General features: G+C 47.1%; 1 protein-coding gene across 12 annotated transcripts in view; it reads right to left on the bottom strand.

Moving 5' to 3' along the window:
• The window catches only part of ERC1 (ELKS/RAB6-interacting/CAST family member 1), a 2439553-nt gene that overhangs the window by 536496 nt on the left and 1882447 nt on the right, over window positions 1-20610 (bottom strand). The gene's annotated exons all lie outside the window — the stretch shown is intronic.

Below are 20610 nucleotides of genomic sequence, written 5' to 3'. Positions count from 1 at the left end.
AAAATAGGAACTACACTACAATACCATGAGTTGACTGATTATCTGTACAGTTTGACTAACACCTTTCGTACTTTTTACAACCAGGTGCATGAGGCCATACCTGATAAAAGCGAGGGCCCAGGACACGTTATCCAACTTGGCGACTGGGTTCTGATTCGCAACTTTCAACGTACTAAGAGCCTTGAGCTCCGCTGGACACAGCCCAGTCAGGTGTTACTGGCCACCCGCACTGCCGTGAAAGTTGAAGGTCGGAAGAACTGGATCCACGCAACACACTGTAGACGAGTGCCTCTGCCTCTCCCCTATGATCAGTGGGTGAGAGAAGGACGAGGAGACTCAGAGACAGAAATAGTCCAGACGTTTGTTCCATTCAGCGACGCAAGATTACATTTCACATCTACGGAAGCAGAGAGTGACAGTATACTGAAGGGAAAGGTGGAACACTCCCCTCACTCTGCTCAGCACCAGGAACAATAATTCCCCGACCATACTGTTCCTACTTCTACCCGATATAACTTGCGTTCCAGAAGGAAGGCTTGCCCTTGACTTTGCCCAGGTACCTATAGGCTCTAGAGCTGTAATCTCCCGGCTAAGACCGGTGCTGGTGTGTCAGACTAAGGTACGTCCCTAGGGCTCTTGGCACCTGCATCCAGTGAAGCAACCGCCAATCACAGACAGCCGCTAGTGGTTCCTGGCTTAGTACAATGGCAGCCGTCCAATACACCCAAGTCCAGAAACAATAGGTCAGTCTCCTACATAGCAAGTGCTTCATGGCCCCCTTGGTGACGCTGTTTGTCTCAATCATCTTGTCTATCATTGGTTGGATCTTACTGATCTACTATCTTGTTACCCCACCAACTCCTACTCCGACTCCTGCAGAGCATCAGTATTTCACGTTACCCACCCACCAATTACCTCGTCGTGCAGAATTTTTCAATAAAACTTTTGTCCAGATGTTACATCATCATCAGCTGACCATAAATACTTCCAACTGTTGGTATGTGGACTGACGCCGCATGCTATGACACAACCTGTCCCATTCTTTCCTTATCCTTTTTCCATTTCTTGGTCCTGTCTTGCATGCTGGATGTTGATACAGGAGGCCTATACTATCAATGGTTCTGCCAATTCTGCACTTTACCCCTGTTCTTGGGGAAGTGGTCTGCTTTGGACAGTTGTCAGGCCTTGAGATTAACTTGGCCAAATCCTAAATTTTTCCACTAACGCCAGTTACAGGCCCGGTGAAGATTGGAATTCTCCCTATAATGGACCACTGAGTCTGTCCGATATTTAGGAATTCAAGTTCACATGGACCCTGCAATAGTACACAAAGATAATTATATTAAGGTATTGAGTAGACTAAAAGACGACATAGCCAGATGGATTAGGCTCTCGCTTTCATTGATGGGTAGAATTTCATTAATTAAAATGATGTCCTTCCAAGGTTACGATTTCAAAATATACCCATGATTCTCCCGATACATATGTTTGCCACCATAAGGTCGCTTTTAATTACGTTAGCTTGGGCAGGGAAACAACCTAGAGTTAAGTGGGAAACACTCACGCTGCTATACTCAATGGGAGGTCTTAATGCCCCAGATCTAGAATTGTATTACAGGACAGCCCAATGCTCACATGCTTACGCATGGATACATGGCCCGCACTCACTCCCACATTTATATATAGAGAAGCTTGCAGCAGTCCTGAACACATTCCTTCAGGTAATATTTAAGACTCTGTTAAGAAAGCACAGTACTTTGGATTCCCTCAATGCTACTGTTCATGCATGGCGGAATCTGCTAGATAGGCAAGCTGGCGCCCTTTTATAATCCCCATTGACCCCATTGGGGTGGTGTACCTAGCTGCCAATGGGTAGATCAAAGGAAGTCTCCTCTGCTTTAAAAAAGATAGGCCTTACGATGGTTGAGGGCTTGTTCCAAGGCGGGGTGCTCCACTGCTGGGAGGATATCCACAAGGAGGTGGGCATACACATTCGACAATAGACCAATATCAGAGTTAGGCATACACTACTAGACTTATTGGGCGAAGATCTACAAGAACCGACAGAGGTTTCAGCGCTCGCTCACCAAGGGTGCTGTTAATCTTGTGCGTCAACAGAGCGTCCTTCTCTGCTGATGTCAGCACAAGAATAACAGCACCCTTGGGGCTCATTAAATGTTGTGACTGTGGTTCTCCTTATCAGTAACCTTGAAGTTCATCTAGGCCCAATATTCGAATCCCTGATCAAAGAAATTATACCTAGAAGGGAGAGTCCTTAATCACCTGTTAAGTGCCATCGACACGCTCTCTGCTTTTGGAGCCTACGGGTCCAACTCCACTATTTCCACTACCCAGTGGAGGGTGGCAAACGGTGCCCAATACCCAGTCCTGAGGAAGACCCCTGTGTAAGCATCTAAGCAGCCTACTTAGTATTGGGGTCGAAACGTTGACTTTGTCACCTTTTAATGCCAGTTTGGCCAATAGTGCTTCTTTGCTGTGCCAGTATAATACAAGCAATGGCTATGTATTTGGCATTATTCGACTGTTAGGCTGAATAAGCAACTTTTAATTGTAAATAATGGTGTGATGGATACATTATCACTACTTCCCCTCTCTCTTTTCCAACCCTCACTTGATGCACACAACCTTCTTCCCCCATTTCCCCTTTCGTGTAGGGTACTTTTTATTGTACATGATTTACAGATGATTTGCTGGTGTGTGAACATCTCAGGATGTTCAATATGATTAAATAATATTGAATTAAAATAGTTAATCTACTGAGACACCCTTTTCTACGACACTGGTTCTAGTGGCGCAAGAAATCTGTTTTAAAATACCGTGATTCAACAGAAAAAGTTCAGGAATGCCTGCTGAAAACGGTTCCCTGCTACACCCAGCCACACCTTCAAGCCAGGGAGGGCTTGGATTGATGTCCAATCCAACTTCAGCTGCATGGAACATGGGCAAAACATCACAGTGTGACACTGAGATAGGACTGTTTTATTTCTGCCCTCGAGAGTTACTAAGCCTGCAATTGTTCAAGAAAGCCCTAAAAACAAACCTAATCAAGGAGGTCTTTGGACTGGACCCAATCAACTAGACTCAGGCTTGAACAGTATCAGTGTCTGCAAGAACAAAAACCTCAGCTGCACAGATATAGTACCCATCTCTCAATACTCCTCAATTAGTCAACAACCTGAACTTTACCTCAAGACTCTTCTCACGAGGCGACAATCCAGAACTTGTGATGGTTTCAGAATCTCAGCATTCTGAAGGACAAATGATGCACTGCCTTTGCCCGAGGGGGATTGTACACTCACTGACCTTATAAACACTTATTCTATTGCCTGCTTTACACATGTCTAACGAACCAGACTTGAAAAAGGGAAGGAGGTAACTCCGAAGAGACTACGTGAAATCCCTAGAAAACTTTCATCATCATGGCTCCAGAGCAGCAGTTTGCGTTTTGCTGGTGGGCAGAAGGGATGGGAGTAATCTGGTTCTAGAATCTATTTGCACAGCCATGAGAGCGACCTTATGGTAGTCTAGCATTCCCCAGGATCCCTAGAAAGCCAGGTCGAGGTCCAGGTGCTCTGATTGCTGTCTGCCCAAACAAACCTGTTTTTTAAGCAAACATTTCAAGAACAGCCCAGAGTTAGGCTGATTACTGGGCAGGGGGATGAGGAGGTGTTGAATGATACTTGGGGTTGGAAGGCTGAAGTGGAGGGTACCACACCACGCACAGGAACCCTTGAGGGCTTTGAATTTACTAGCTGAAAGAGCATTACTGCATCTCAGCAGTTGGAAGCAGACATATCACAGAGGTTCCCTTCAGTTCCAATCTACAGATAGACCTTGCCACGGAGTGAAGAGTGTGAAAGAGTCCATGCGAGGCACAGAGGCGCCACGTGACAGCATGACATCTATTTTCTGCACCTTACTTTGCAGCTAATGATAATTACGCACATATATAGCTACCCGGAGGCATCTCGGTGCTTGTACGAATACCGCAGAGGAACCCTTCCTGGCCTTTCCCTGTGAGGAGCCCACTCCTGGGCACCCCCAAGGTGAAGTCAGGCATTCTCAGCGTTGTTGCAGCCGTTGTAGAGATTAAGCAAGCTATTGCCCAGAGGTGCAGAGTGGAGCTCATGATCAGAATAGGCACCGAGGCGAGAATTATCCGGTCCGAGGAACTTGAGCCCGAGACCCGCCGAGGCGGGAATTGAACCCTGGTCCCGGCCAAACTACTGCATCAGGGTCTGCCGCTCTAACCATTGAGCCACCATTGAACAGGCGAGGAGGCAGTGGTTCTCATCCCAGTGCTGCGAGGTGCAGTGCTCACATGGGGTTTTACGCTGGCTCATCGGCGCTCCTCTGTAAACACGCCTTATCTGTGCTGGTCCAATATAGAATATCCCTTGTATTCCTCTGCACTTAGTCCCTCTCTTATTAACATTTATGCGGACCTCCTGCTGCCCAGATCCAGCCCTTCCTATCACTCGTTCTATCTACGCAAATGACATGCAACTTGTTGTAAGACCTCTCGATGGAAAGATCGCATGTGGTCCCTGCCATCTATTCGGTCCCAATTCTGATAAAACGGGTCTTCTTTTTGACAAACGTTCCCCTTGGACCTGTATCTGGTAGCTCTCCGAGCATGTCTCCCGCAGCTGCTCCTGCCAGATGCCCCGGAATGGTGTTCGAGAATCGGCACATGAACAGTCTCAGAGTGCAGTGTCTCCTTTTGCTAGGGATCTCCTGCAGGGTTTTACTGTTTCTTCCCTCTAAGTGCCTCAGGCCGGTGATCTCTAGCCTAGACCTCAGTGATCCTCTTGCCCCAGGCCTCCTGGATTATTTATTTATTTATGCGTTTTTAGATAGCGCGGACTTTACCTGAAGGCGTCAGAGTGCTTCACAATAGGAACAGTAATGATATATGAGGAGAAAATTACAAGTGAACAAATTACAAAAGCAGACTTTAAGTTACAATTGTGAGCAAACAAAATACATGAGGTAGCAAACAGTGCATTACAGCAGGAAAAAGTGACAAGTGTGCAGGTTACAAAAGAAAACAAAGTACAATTAGAGGTAATATACTGCAATATATGCTAGACACTCAGGCACAAGAGCAAACGTTACGTAGGCAATGGTGGCACTTGTGCAAGTGTCAAAAGCCAACAAAATGTGAGAGGTAGCAAACAGTGTGTTACAAGAGAAAAGTGGCGTGTGCATGTTACAAAAGAGAACTAAACACAGGTACAAGGATAATACTGCAATAAATGGCAAACACTCCAACCACAAGATCACACTGGGAAGGCACTTCCATAGTCATGGAGAATAACATTTTCAATAATGGGAGGTCTTCTTCAGATAATAGAGAGGGCGTGAAATTACTTTTGGAGGTGTCTTTGGAGGAGGAGAACTTTGAGGTCCGTTTTGAAGGCCTGGGAGGAGGTGGTGGTCCAGAGCTGAGGCGGAAGGGAGTTCCAGATTTTCAGCGCGTTGCCTGAAAAGGATTGGGCCATCGATATTTCCTTCTTGAAAGTGGGAGGTTCAAGCAGTAGATTTTCTGCATTACGTGATGGTCTAGAGCAGGGGTCTTCAAACTGTGGGGCGCGACCCCCAGGGGGGCCGTGGAGCGATGCAAAGGGGGTCGCGCCTTCACAGTGTCACTTCTGTCCTGGCCTCCAGGGCTTCAGCCCCCTCCTCCCCCATCCTGTGTCTCAGCCCGGGCTGCTGCAGTGCAGCTCGCGCTCCTGGGGCCTCGGCTGGGCAGTGTCTGGAGTCTTATCTCCGGCCCGAGTTTTTCACAGGTCTTTAAAGACCATTAGCATATTTACATGCCTTTGTTAACTGATTACCAAAGCTTAGTTTTTTTATGGTTCCAGTACCCCCTGGGCCCCCACTCTGCCTATTCCTTAAATTTGTATTTTTACACTTACTGCTGTAGTGTGAGAATGCATTTAATGAAAAGAAATATAAAGTTGGGTTGCCAAAAGAAACATGCCTGCTATGAGTTGTTTAAAGATCCTGCGGAGACCTGCTCTTGACACTAAATTGAGTTATAAATAAAAAAGTATGTATTAATTAGTGATTTGACTTTTCTGTCTTTATTTTCTTTAATTATTAGTCATGGATCATTGAGGCATCCCTAGAACACAATTATAAGTGCTTTCTATGTATATTTGCTGTTCTAAGTATTCACAGATAAGTGCAAAAAATACAGCTGTAGGTGACTGCTTATTTCTGGGCCATCAAAATAATGAGCTGGTAACCCTAATGATTAGACTGGAAGTTTGTTGCAGGATCAGCAAATTATTATTTCCTCCACCCTCGAACCCCGATTAATGCCATTATAGCAATAGTTTAACTTATATCTGAAACCCTACTCTTCAAGTTTCTGGGAATGCACCCTGCTTTGAAACTACTCACTTATCATTCTCGCCTTCACTTTCACGTTCACCCTGCACTCCCAGCGATCGCAATGCACTCACACTGATCGCAATGCACTCACAGCGATCACCATGCACTCACAGCGATCACCATGCACTCACAGCGATCACCATGCACTCACAGCGATCACCATGCACTCACAGCGATCACCATGCACTCACACTGATCACCATGCACTCACACTGATCACCATGCACTCACACTGATCACCATGCACTCACACTATTCACCCGCTCACCCTGCACTCACACTGATCACCATGCACTCACACTGATCACCATGCACTCACACTGATCACCATGCACTCACAACATTCACCCGCTCACCCTGCTCTCACAGTGATCACTCTGCACTAAAAATGTGCTTGCATTGTTCACTCTGTACCTCACCCTGCAGTCACACGAGCACACTTCTCACCATGCACTCATGTGACACTCCACTCACCTGCCCCCCCTTACTGCTCAATCTGTAGCTCACTCAAACAAGGCCATCACTAACCATGCACTAATTCGTCCCACTCTGCACTTTCAGCCGAACCCAAATTCATATGGTCATCTCACTCACCCTGCAGTCACTCCTTTTACCATACTCTCACACTGTTGCATTGCTCACTGTGTAGTCACATGGGCAGTCTTGTCACCCACACAGTGCAGAAGGTTAAAGTGCCAAGTACAAAGAAGATGTACCATGCACATCACAGAACTGAGTGTGAGTAAACTATGAGTAGCACTATAAAAAAATGAAATGTTTGTCAGACAGGTGCTATGGAGAGAAGAGGGGTATTGTTGGTGAGTGGTAGTGAGGGAATTCATGGAGAAGGTCGATAGACTGTTGCACTGTGTGCGACCAGTGCTTGGACAAGTCCTGGCTGGGAGTGTTAACCCCCGCCCCCAAAGTTCGGGTCTAGTGGATCCCCTGCTTCTGCCTATTATTTACATTTGTAGTGCGCTACTGTTACCAAAAGGTGTCCTGAGGCTAATAACCAATGCATATGGAGGGATGCACACCAGTTTAATTTTCCATTCATGCTTGTCTTACTCATCTTGTCCAACTCGTCTTTTAATGCGTGCGTTGTGGTTGTTATGCCTGCCCCCGTGGCACCTATTTTGACAACGAAGACGGGTGGGGCAACACCTGCTACCCCAAGCCACTCGCACAGCAACATCTAGCCGCTTTTGGCTACATTTGGAACGTGATTAGAGGAAGGAACGTGGGAGAATAATAAGGGCTGTGCGAAGACGCAACATAAGCACCCTTGATAAATAAGAGTTTGATGTTTCACATAACAAACTGTGGGACTTTAAGGAAGGTTATTGCCAAAGAGCGATTGGTCGCTTTTTATAAAAGAGAAGGGTTACCTCATTGCGCAGGAAGGTGGTTCTGCATAAATTGAGCACAGGAAATGAGATTGAGGAGCATGTAACATTTGTCGATAGGTTAAATTAACGATAGGAAAGTGATTAATATGTAAATGTGATGTTCATGTTTCTTTTCTTATTGTCATTTGTAGTGTTCCCGGATGAAGGGCAGTGTGGTGCCCGAAATGCATTGGAATTTTAATAAACATTGCTCTGGACGAACCTCTGCATTTGTCGTGTTTGAACCTGAGGTCCGGAGGACACAGTTTAAACAGTAGAAACCTTGGAAAATGGCAGAATGTATCCCGTGTGTGAATTGGAGCTGAAAGCTCATTGAGTTACAGATAAACAAGAAGGATTGAAAATGGAAAAATAAGTAAAAAACCAACAGGACAAAATGGAGTACTGTGTAAATGTAGCCAAAAGCGGCTAGATGTTGCTGTGCGAGTGGCTTGGGGAAGCAGGTGTTGCCCCACCTGTCATCGCTAATAACCATCTGCCTGCAATGTGAGAGAGGGATCAGGGGTTGGGAGAGCAGAGAAGAGAGGGATGGTAGGAAGGGGGTGAGAGGAAAGGGGCATCGGTAAACTGCTTAACTCTGCACAAGACCACCACGGTTTGAATGCACCCTTGCTGCTCCCGGCCATGGCCAGGTGAGCTTCTAATGTGGCAGCGCGTATTCCTGCGGATTGGGAGGCCCTTCAAAGAGGTTGACTAGACATCTTTCTGATGTTAATTGCTCTATTTTGGTTATAAACTGGTACTGATGGGGTGAAATCTTTCCTCAGTATTACTGTGTTTAAAAAAATTCTAAATAATAAAGCAATGCTACCCCAAAATACGCAGCATCACAGAACATTATTTACATTTTCTACTCACACAATTTAGTGAAGCCTGTCTCATAATTTGGTCCTCACCTTCCTCATAACCTAGAGGTTTAGAAATTTTTGTCAGGAGGGGGTCCTTACGCTTGAAAATGTTGACAGGGGGGTCTCGGCATCCAAAAGTTTGAAGACCTCTGGTCTAGAGCCTCCAGAGAGTTTCAGTTTATTCGCCAGGTAGCGAGGAGAGGAGGAGTGCAAGGCTTTGTGGGTGATAGAGGCAGTCTTGTAGATAGCTCTAGCCTCGATGGGAAGCCCGCGGCTGCCCGCGCTCTCTACTTCGCTTCAGTGGCTGAAGCCACGCTCACAACCTCTGCCAGGCACAGTGGGTCCGGGTGCGAGAACAGTGCATCTGACTTTACCACACGCCCTCTAAGGCCACGCTACGGCCTATCTACGAAGAATTAGCTTTTACAAAAGCAGCTCCTCATCTTTAATGAATGAATTCCGGAGACGTCAAGCCCAGATTATTACCTCGAGTGGTCATGCCCGTGTTCACAAACAAATAGAACAATGGAGAGGAATGCGGCACTGAGGCTGCATCAGACAACCGGTCCATAGAATCCTGTCCGCAATCACAGGCAACCCGAAATGGGAAAGGGGGTGGGTGTGGAGCAGCCCCATGTAAACCACTTTACAGTACTTCTCACCAACATTCCTATAACGTCTAATTAGAAAAATAATAGACGTTTAGTAATCGGGAGGGGCGCCGAAAACGGGTGGGAACATGAAGTCGTCGGTGTAAAAAACCAAGCTCACACGAGCACCCAACGAAGCAAGAATGCAGTCCTCGTGCGCAATTACGCAAACGCTCTGCAGACCCCAGAAGTGGCAGCAAGAAACCCACGTGCATTTAGCCTTTGACTTGCGTCTTCGTAACCTTCACAGCACGAACAGGAAAAAGAGCACAGATGGAATTCATCGACATCAGTGTGTCTCAGTGTGAAGCTCTTGAGTGGGGACTTGTTGGGGCAGGCTAACAATAGACGCCCCTATGCACCGCTGGAGCCGCTGCTGGGGTTTCCGCCCTACAAGCAAGGATGTAGAGGAAGCGGCAAGTTATGCGGGCCATTCGTCACAAATGACGTGTTCCAGATGCGGTTAGCTTTGAAGACCAGGAGAACTCTACATGCGCATTCCTTAGAGGGCAGCAGCACTACGCGCGTGCCACCATGGACACTACTCGAATCGCATCACTAAATAAGCGCCGACCCGAGCACGGTGCTAGCTAGTGGGATTAAAGGCAAACATATGTCGTAACCCCCCCAGCCACGTTTGTGCCGCAGATTTTGCAACCAAATGAGGATTAAAGCTTCGGTGCAGGCTGCGCCCTGAGGGTTTTGCCCACAAGATTAGCTACAACTAGTAATACGCGGCGCAAAGCTTGCAGGTATACACAGCAGACATTTTGAATTGGGACACCTCGGACAATGGGACAAGAGGCTGCAGGTATACACAGCAGACATTTTGAATTGGGACACCTTGGACAATGGGAAATGAGACAATGAGCGTGTTATTCTCCATTCTAAGCTACGAAACTAGGAATAATGAGCAATGTATGCCCACATTAAACACCATTCATCGCAATACCGAACATTTTGCACTTAAAGGTGCAAAGTTATTTATTGTGTCTACCTCAAAAGCATGGAAAGCAGTAGGGCCTGCTTTGTTTCAAAAATATGACCTGGATTTATACAAAGATCCCTGAAATGGGAGCTAAAAACAATCATTACATCATAAAATAAAAAATACCTAAAATAAAACACAAGCTTTCCTGAATTAGTGCTGTTAGAATTTCTACTTGCTAATGTTCGCTGCAATGGACTGCCTGGGCCGCTCTAGGCCGGCCCTCATCTATGAAGTTTAGAGAGAGACGACGGACTACCACAGCTGCGGGCCTGGAATGCAGGGATTCAACAAAGCCACCAGAGATGAAAGAATTAGCTAATGCCACTGAGGCATGGCACCGTGCCAAGTTATTGGATGGCTAGCCAGTCGACCCGCAGGCCAGTATCAACCTGCAGCACGGACACGGCTCTCAAGGCCGGGGGTAAAACAAATAAAACAGCTTCAAAGCTTTCCGGTACACTTTCTCAGAGTACACGACGAAGTTCCAATAGCAACAAGGACTCATTCGGGACAGGATTAATTTATCCGTTAAGAACTGCTTCTTTACTGCATTCCCATGGGCTCTTCTCGAGTCTGCAAAGCATAAAAATACTAATCCTTTATGGTATTTTAACCCCAGAAGGCAATTATTACCGTATAGCAAGACACGTCCTCTGAAAGTTAACTTTTGAAACAACTCAAAGCTTAATTTCTCAGACAAAGTATAGACATATACAAGGCATGATTGTTTATCTGTGTGGTAACCTGTGTACAAAGTAATCGATAACAGCTTCGAACTTAGCAGGCTTAACCTTCTCATCCATACAGTTTCTCCACATGTTCATACTGAAGTGAATTTCTGACCCCAGTGGCCTTAGGCTCGCAGCACAGCATAGCCATAGGAAGCACCATTTCCGGCTAGGTGGAACATAACAGGAAAGGTCGTAGAGAGAGCTTCAAGGTCCCTCGGTTCCAGCTGACTCCCTGACTCCTGCAGTACGTAGCCGGCATTACTCCAGCAAGCAGGGAGCTGCTTGAAATAGCAGCTACCTGCTTGCAAGAGCAATGTTTCCATCAGTTTCCCTGCACACATGTTTGCGTGCAGGCAAACTGATGAAAACTCCACTTTCTACAAGCCAGAGCTGTATGCCAGCTCTGGCTTGCAGCAAGCGGTGGGATGTTTGCTTTTGTTCGGTGGGAGCTGTCAGCCAGGGGCGCAACTAGGTCTTAAGTTCGGCAGGGGGCTAACATGGTATACAAAGGGGCGTGGTTAACATGTTAAACAATGGGGGCGGGGCTAAAATGGCAATCAGGATCGGGTAATGCTCAGGCCAAGCTAAGGAAAAGAAGTGGCAAATTCTGCATTCGAAACTGGACAAGTATCAGTTCTATGAAAATTAAATTGGAGAACAGAGGGTAATGTGAACCATTTATATAACAGGCAAGGGATTTGTTCATCTTGCAATAAAGTGTCACCCAAATACATTAAATTGTCTCACAACAATATTATATAGATGGTTAAAATTCCACCCTTTTTAGGTCTCGTCTATTCTATTCCGCAAGGAATAAATAGACGAGAGTATAGTGGGCCATCCAAGCTCTGAAACCATTGCGGATTTTGGACAGTGCCTGTGGATTACTCGAGCGGAAAGCGCGTCCACATAAAAGCCATCAGCCTCCCTCCCACAGGCATCTGTTGCTTCCCCAGTGTGCGCAGTGCACTGCACGCTCGGCTTCACTTCTCCTCCCCCCTAATTGCTTTCACTTTCACAGCCGCCGCATTGTGAAAGCAGCTCCCAAGCAGGGCACTGTAACTTGTTATATTTGCGGCTCTCAGCAAAACTTTTATTTTTTATTTCTTTTACTAATTGTTTACTTTTATTTATGTAACAATGGTGGCCGCGTGGGTATGCACAGCTTGCCAACCTCTTTGGCTCCGTCCTGTTTTAGTAACTCAGTGCGGTGCCTGCTTAATGGGTGTTGCGCTATAACTTTTAAATATGCTCCGTTCCACCATTGTTTACTTTTATTTATGTAACAATGGTGGCCGCGTGGGTATGCACAGCTTGTTATTGTTAGTGTACACAAAGACGTGTGTTTACATAAATCAGGATTTCAGGGAGCTACAACCCATGAACAGTATTCCTTTCCAGCCGTTAGAGGTCGGAGTATGTTTGCGTTCATCCTCTTTAGATGTTCACACAGGTTTGCACATTTTTGGGACGCTAGTCAAAGTGTACTGCCCTTCGTGCAACTTGCTCTTGGAGTGTTTCCATTTCTTAGGGTAATTTCATGCAGGTCTTACACTGCTACTGTTTTGTCAGGTAATGCCTAGGGTGTACCTTTTCAAGTGCTGTACTAGCATCGGAACACAAACCTTACGTTGGGAGACAAATGCAGGCTTTTCAAGGTCCCTTGTTGTAGTCCACATAACGCAACCAAAGCCGTGCCGTACTCTGGGGCACACTTGTTCGTCTTATGGTTTTAATTTCCGGAGAGAGACCGGCAGTCTCACAGTAAGCCTTTCAGGGAGTCTCGGCATTGCAGGGGAGCTGTACGTGAGCTGATACACATCTTTTCTAAGTGAGTATGTATTAGCTTTCGACAGTAATGTGTATGTATTGTTATTTATATACGGATTTGAATGGCAAATGTGACCCTTTTTGAGGTTCTCTTTGTCAGAAATTTTAGTGTGTCTCGTGAGAAGAAAAGTGTGATATAATGGGCCGTTTATTGTGTGTCCTTCCTTAGGCATGCCAAAAGTGTTATAATTCTCCTGCTGCACGTGCGGCCCAGACACATCAGTATAAGTTTACTAATGGCTTTTAAAGAACTGCCCAAGCAGGGCCTCCCGCAGGTGTCAATGACTAGGCGGTCAGGCAATCAGCGACTTCCCTTCTTCCACCGTCTGCTGAAAATCGCATTTCGGGCTGACACGTTGACATCTTCTTTCTGTGAAACTGGCCTTTGTTGAGATGATAATTTGGGTTTATCCACGGTCGCATGCGCGTCTCCTCCCAGCCCCCAGCCCTATCTCTTGTCTCTCCTAATATCTCATCTGTGTGTGCTTCCTTTTATCGCCAGGTCTCCCGCCCATTTTATGAGGTCCGCCGAGCAGGCTCAGAGCTCCTTTGAAGGTTTGTTTTCTCTGGAGGGAGGTGGGGCTCGGATGAGAGAGAGGAGGCCGCTTTTAATCCTCTTAACAGTTCAAACTTTTCAATCCTGCCTCTCCTTGAATATTTATCCCTTTATCGCTTCAAATGGCCCCCTTCTGCCTCTTTGTTTGCGTTCTGGGGACTCTGCATATCATACAGTACTTTGTGTTTACAAAGCTTTCTCTGAGAGGGGATAGAGGTGGGGGCTTGCGGGACTGGCACCCCCCTGCCTCTCCTCTGCATATGTGTCTCACCCTGCTGTGCCTTTGTCACTGACACCACAGAGGAAACCGCGGCTGTGGGGTAGGTGTGACTGTTTACCTTTTCTCGTTACCCCGGGCTGCAATACCATAAAGATTATAAGGCCAAATGCTGAGTGGAATGCACGTGACGCCTACAATATGATCTTAAACAGCAAGTACAGCGCTAGCCCCTCAAAACTGGTGGCCCCAAAACCTAACAATCTGTACAACTGTTCTCAATCTCGCTAATCCGAACCGGTTTCGACATTTGGCGTTTTAATTTAAGTAAACAACACTGCCCTTTGTTGGCCCCCCAAAAATGCTCACAACATATAGTTCATATCCCGGCGTCTCACACCAAAATACAAGCCAAAGAATGCGTACAGTGTGTGACGAGATGTTAGTTGTGGGAACTAGTGGTGCCAACATTCATTAACCCTCTCACCCTCCCTCAACCTGACACCTTCTCACACCCTCACTCACCCTCACACCCCTAACCCCCTCAACCTCACTCCCCCACCCTCTCACCCTCACACACCCTCACCCTCACATCCCCTCACACCCTCATCTTCACACCACCTCACCCTCACACCCCCTCACCCTCACACACCTTCACCTTCACCATCACTCACCCTCACACCCCTTCACCCTCACTCCCTTACCCACTCTCTCACCCTCATCCATCCTTTCACCCTCACACATCCTCACCCTCACTCACCCTCAAATACCCCCTCACCCTCAAACACACCTCACCCTCAAACACCCCCCCACCCTCAAACACCCCCTCACCCTCAAACACCCTCTCACCCTCACCCTCAAACACCCCCTCACCCTCACATACCCATACCCTCACATACCCCCACCCTCAATCACCCCCTCACCCTCACATACCCTCACCCTCACATACCCTCACCCTCACATACCCTCACCCTCAAACACCCCCACCCTCAATCACCCCCTCACATACCTCCACCCTCAATCACCCCCTCACCCTCACATACCCCCACCCTCAATCACCCCCTCACCCTCACATACCCTCACCCTCACATACCCTCACCCTCACTCACCCTCACCCTCACATACCCTCACTCACCCTCACATACCCCACCCTCAATCACCCCCTCGCCCTCACATACCCTCACCCTCACATACCCTCACCCTCAAACACCCCCTCACCCTCAAACATCCCCTCACCCTCAAACACCCCTCACCCTCAAACACCCCCTCACCCTCAAACACCCCCTCACCCTCACATACCCTCACCCTCACATACCCTCACACACACTCACCACTCTACCGCACTCACTCTACCGTACTCACTCTACCACCCTCACTCTACCGTACTCACTCTACCACCCTCACTCTACCGTACTCACTCTACCACCCTCACTCTACCACCCTCACTCTACCACTATACCACCCTCACTCTACCACTATACCACCCTCACTCTACCACTATACCACCCTCACTCTACCACTATACCACCCTCACTCTACCACTATACCACCCTCACTCTACCACTATACCACCCTCACTCTACCACCCTCACTCTACCACCCTCACTCTACCACCCTCACTCTACCACCCTCACTCTACCACCCTCACTCTACCACCCTCACTCTACCACCCTCACTCTACCACCCTCACTCTACCACCCTCACTCTACCACCCTCACTCTACCACCCTCACTCTACCACCCTCACTCTACCACTCTCACTCTACCACTCTCACTCTACCACCCTCACTCTACCACTCTACCACCCTCACTATACCACCCTCACTCTACCACTCTACCACCCTCACTATACCACCCTCACTCTACCACCCTCACTCTATACCGCCCTCACTCTATACCGCCCTCACTCTATACCGCCCTCACTCTATACCGCCCTCACTCTATACCGCCCTCACTCTATACCGCCCTCACTCTATACCGCCCTCACTCTATACCGCCCTCACTCTATACCGCCCTCACTCTATACCGCCCTCACTCTATACCGCCCTCACTCTATACCGCCCTCACTCTATACCGCCCTCACTCTATACCGCCCTCACTCTATACCGCCCTCACTCTATACCGCCCTCACTCTATACCGCCCTCACTCTATACCGCCCTCACTCTATACCGCCCTCACTCTATACCGCCCTCACTCTATACCGCCCTCACTCTATACCGCCCTCACTCTATACCGCCCTCACTCTATACCGCCCTCACTCTATACCGCCCTCACTCTACCACTCTACCGCCCTCACTCTACCGCCCTCACTCTACCACTCTACCGCCCTCACTCTACCGCCCTCACTCACTCTTCTGCCCTCACTCACTCTTCTGCCCTCACTCACTCTTCCGCCCTCACTCACTCTTCCGCCCTCACTCACTCTTCCGCCCTCACTCACTCTTCCGCCCTCACTCACTCTTTCGCCCTCACTCACTCTTCCGCCCTCACTCACTCTTCTGCCCTCACTCACTCTTCCGCCCTCACTCACTCTTTTGTGTGCTGATCTGCTGTTCTCTTCCACCGCTTTATTTTTAACTCCCTGTTCTCTTCACCTGTGTTGATCTGCTGCTCTCTTCCACCCCACCTTCTTTAACTCCCTGTTCTCTTCTCCTGTGCTGATCTGCTCCTCTCTTTCACCTGCCACATTCTTTAACTCAATTCAATTCAAAATACTTTATTCGGTTAAAAAGAAGAATAACCATAAAAGTAGCATGAAAGGTACAATTTACAAGGGGTCAAGTAAGCATTATTTAAGATCACAAAGGAAAAACACCAAAATTAAGTACATGTGTGCAACATAGAAAATTAGTTCATTTGAATTGATTTACGACATTTAAAGACTGATTTTAAAAATTCGGCAAGTGAGGCTACCATAAAAACAGTTTCCATTTTCTGACACTCTAAAAACGCTAAGCAGCATCTATGTACATTTAAATCTTTAAGAATAGGGATGATAAGTTTCCTTCGGAAAAAAGTATAACATTTACAAAAAAATAGTATATGTATATCAGATTGTGGGGACACATCATCACACGGGCAAAAACAAAGATCTTTCGACCAACAATTCATCACGGGAAAAGATAATGTCCTAAAAACAATGTTAAGTCTAAACCGGGTTAAAAGGAAGCGTTCATGGTTGGACATATATAATGATAAATATGGCTGTAATTTCGCACCACATAAAATGTCCTGATGAGCAGAAACAGTCTTTTTACTCGCCTGCTCTATATGTCTTTTATCCCTGAGGTAGGACATACACACATTTTTCAAGTCTCTTCTAGATATGTATACCATTGATTGTGGATCCTCAAAGTATTGGGGGCAGCTTAATTCTTCGAGAAAGTTTCTGACATAGCATATCCATTTAAAATCATTAATATTGTCCAATGCTAAAATATCCTGTAAAATAGCCTGGTTAACCACACATTCATCGTTTGTCCAAACCCTATGCCAAAGAAGGATTGGCTGAACCTTAATCGTTTCAGTAACATAAGGTACTCCCAGTTCAGCGTGGCATATCATAGTCGCAGTACTTTCGGGCACGGACAAGGTGTAACGTAAAAACTTATTTTCCATAGTTTGAATTGAACTAATATTTGAGTAACCCCACAAACCTGATCCATAGGTGGCTACAGATAAACAAGTCGCATTATAAATAGTTAAAACTTCCTTTATGGGTTTTTTTCCTAATATTTTCATGAAGCATTTTAGGGCCATAATAGTTTTTGAGAATAACAGAGATCTAGCATGAATTGCAGTAGTCCATGAGCCGCTTTCGTGAAACAATATCCCCAGATATGGGAAGGTGGGGGTCCTTTCTAAGGGATTGGAATTTATATAAATTGGCTTCAAATGCTTGCTTGTTCTTGACCCACAATACATAGACAAAGTTTTGGAGCAATTAATTTTCAAGTCTAAGCCAAGCATAAAACTGTTAAAAGATGTGACCAAAGTTTGTAAAGCCATTGGGGTGCGTGCCATCAAAACAGCATCGTCAGCGTACATCAGGGCAGGGACAGGCCTCCCATCCACCATAGGCATGTCCCTACCCTCCTGCACGAGGTGCTTTTCCAATCCATTTATATATAACAAAAATAACAAGCATTTGCAATGCAATAGGTCTCGCATTATTTAAGTTTGAGCTATTAGCATTGTAAATGGCAATTGTTTTTTGCTTTGTGCTATAGTTATTTTTTTACATAAAAAGCTACATATAAAATATGTTTTATTAAAGTTATTTATGCAGTATCTAAATTTTGCTTGCATAAAAGAGTACAATAATATCTTAGTAAAAAAGTCAAATATTTTAATGGTAATTCACCAAATGTTCATTTATGTGTTGGTTTTGAAAATAGCTAAATTAATAGCTTTGTCATTTACAATGCCAATAGTTATAACTTTCGCAAATGTGACACCTATAGCATTTGTAATGCAACATTTGTATTTACGTGACTTAGATGTATTGATATTACAAAGAACAATGGCTTTTAATTTTTTTTAATACTTAATAAAAGTGATTGTAATTTATAATGGCAATAGCTTAAACTTTTGTAAATAACTTTTGTGAAGATTATGTTCAGTGTATTTTATTGTAACGAAATACAAGAACAGAAGTGAAATATGAACATCTTTTTGTGACATTTGTAATAAAGCTTGAAACATTGAGAGAACATATTTGTGCTGTGGTGGTGCTGAGTGATGCTGTGGTGGTGCTGAATGGGGCTGTGGTGGTGCTGAATGGGGCTGTGGTGATGCTGAGTGATGCTGAGTGGTGCTATGGTGGTGCTGTGGTGGTGCTGTGGTGGTGCTGAGTGATGCTGAGTGATGCTGTGGTGGTTCTGAGTGATAATGTGGTGGTGCTGAGTGACTGTACTCACTGTCACTCTGCACTCACTGTCACTCTGCACTCACTGTCACTCTGCACTCACTCTGACTCTGCACGCACTCTGCACTCACTGTTTCTGCACGCACTCTGCACTCACTGTCACTCTGCACTCACTGTCACTCTGCACTCACTGTCACTCTGCACTCACTGTCACTCTGCACTCACTGTCACTCTGCATGCACTCTGCACTCACTGTCACTCTGCACGCACTCTGCACTCACTGTCACTGCACTCACTCTGCACTCACTGTCACTCTGCACTCACTGTCACTGCACTCACTCTGCACTCACTGTCACTCTGCACTCACTGTCACTGCACTCACTCTGCACTCACTGTCACTCTGCACTCACTGTCACTCTGCACTCACCCTGCACTCACTGTCACTCTGCACGCACTCTGCACTCACTGTCACTCTGCACGCACTCTGCACTCACTGTCACTCTGCACTCACTGTCACTCTGCACTCACTGTCACTCTGCACTCACTGTCACTCTGCACTCACTGTCACTCTGCACTCACTGTCACTCTGCACTCACTGTCACTCTGCACTCACTGTCACTCTGCACTCACTGTCACTCTGCACTCACTGTCACTCTGCACTCACTGTCACTCTGCACTCACTGTCACTCTGCACTCACTGTCACTCTGCACTCACTGTCACTCTGCACTCACTGTCTCTGCACTCACTGTCTCTGCACTCACTGTCACTCTGCACTCACTGTCACTGCACTCACTCTGCACTCACTGTCACTCTGCACGCACTCTGCACTCACTGTCACTCTGCACGCACTCTGCACGCACTGTCACTCTGCACGCACTGTCACTCTGCACGCACTGTCACTCTGCACGCACTGTCACTCTGCACGCACTGTCACTCTGCACTCACTGTCACTCTGCACTCACTGTCACTCTGCACTCACTGTCACTCTGCACTCACTGTCACTCTGCACTCACTGTCACTCTGCACTCACTGTCACTCTGCACTCACTGTCACTCTGCACTCACTGTCACTCTGCACTCACTGTCACTCTGCACTCACTGTCATTCTGCACTCACTGTCACTCTGCACTCACTGTCACTGCACTCACTGTCACTCTGCACTCACTGTCACTGCACTCACTCTGCACTCACTGTCACTCTGCACTCACTGTCACTGCACTCACTCTGCACTCACCCTGCACTCACTGTCACTCTGCACGCACTCTGCACTTACTGTCACTCTGCACGCACTCTGCACTTACTGTCACTCTGCACGCACTCTGCACTTACTGTCACTCTACACTTACTGTCACTCTGCACGCACTGTCACTCTGCACTTACTGTCACTCTGCACGCACTGTCACTCTGCACGCACTGTCACTCTGCACGCACTGTCACTCTGCACGCACTGTCACTCTGCACGCACTGTCACTCTGCACGCACTGTCCCTCTGCACGCACTGTCCCTCTGCACGCACTGTCCCTCTGCACGCACTGTCATTCTGCACGCAGTCATTCTGCACGCACTCTGCACTCACTGTCACTCTGCACTCACTGTCACTCTGCACTCACTGTCACTGCACTCACTCTGCACTCACTGTCACTCTGCACTCACTCTGCACTCACTGTCACTCTGCACTCACTCTGACTCTGCACGCACTCTGACTCTGCACGCACTCTGCACTCACTGTTTCTGCACGCACGCTGCACTCACTGTCACTCTGCACGCACTGTCACTCTGCACGCACTGTCACTCTGCACGCACTGTCACTCTGCACGCACTGTCACTCTGCACGCACTGTCACTCTGCACGCACTGTCACTCTGCACGCACTGTCACTCTGCACGCACTGTCACTCTGCACGCACTGTCATTCTGCACGCAGTCATTCTGCACGCACTCTGCACTCACTGTCACTCTGCACTCACTGTCACTCTGCACTCACTGTCACTCTGCACTCACTGTCACTGCACTCACTCTGCACTCACTGTCACTCTGCACTCACTCTGCACTCACTGTCACTCTGCACTCACTCTGACTCTGCACGCACT

The sequence above is a fragment of the Lissotriton vulgaris genome, chromosome 1_2 (genome assembly GCF_964263255.1).
Source record: "Lissotriton vulgaris chromosome 1_2, aLisVul1.2, whole genome shotgun sequence".
Lineage (NCBI taxonomy): Eukaryota > Metazoa > Chordata > Amphibia > Caudata > Salamandridae > Lissotriton > Lissotriton vulgaris.
Note: the sequence above shows the minus strand (reverse complement) of the source record. Positions and strands in the feature narration are given on the sequence as shown.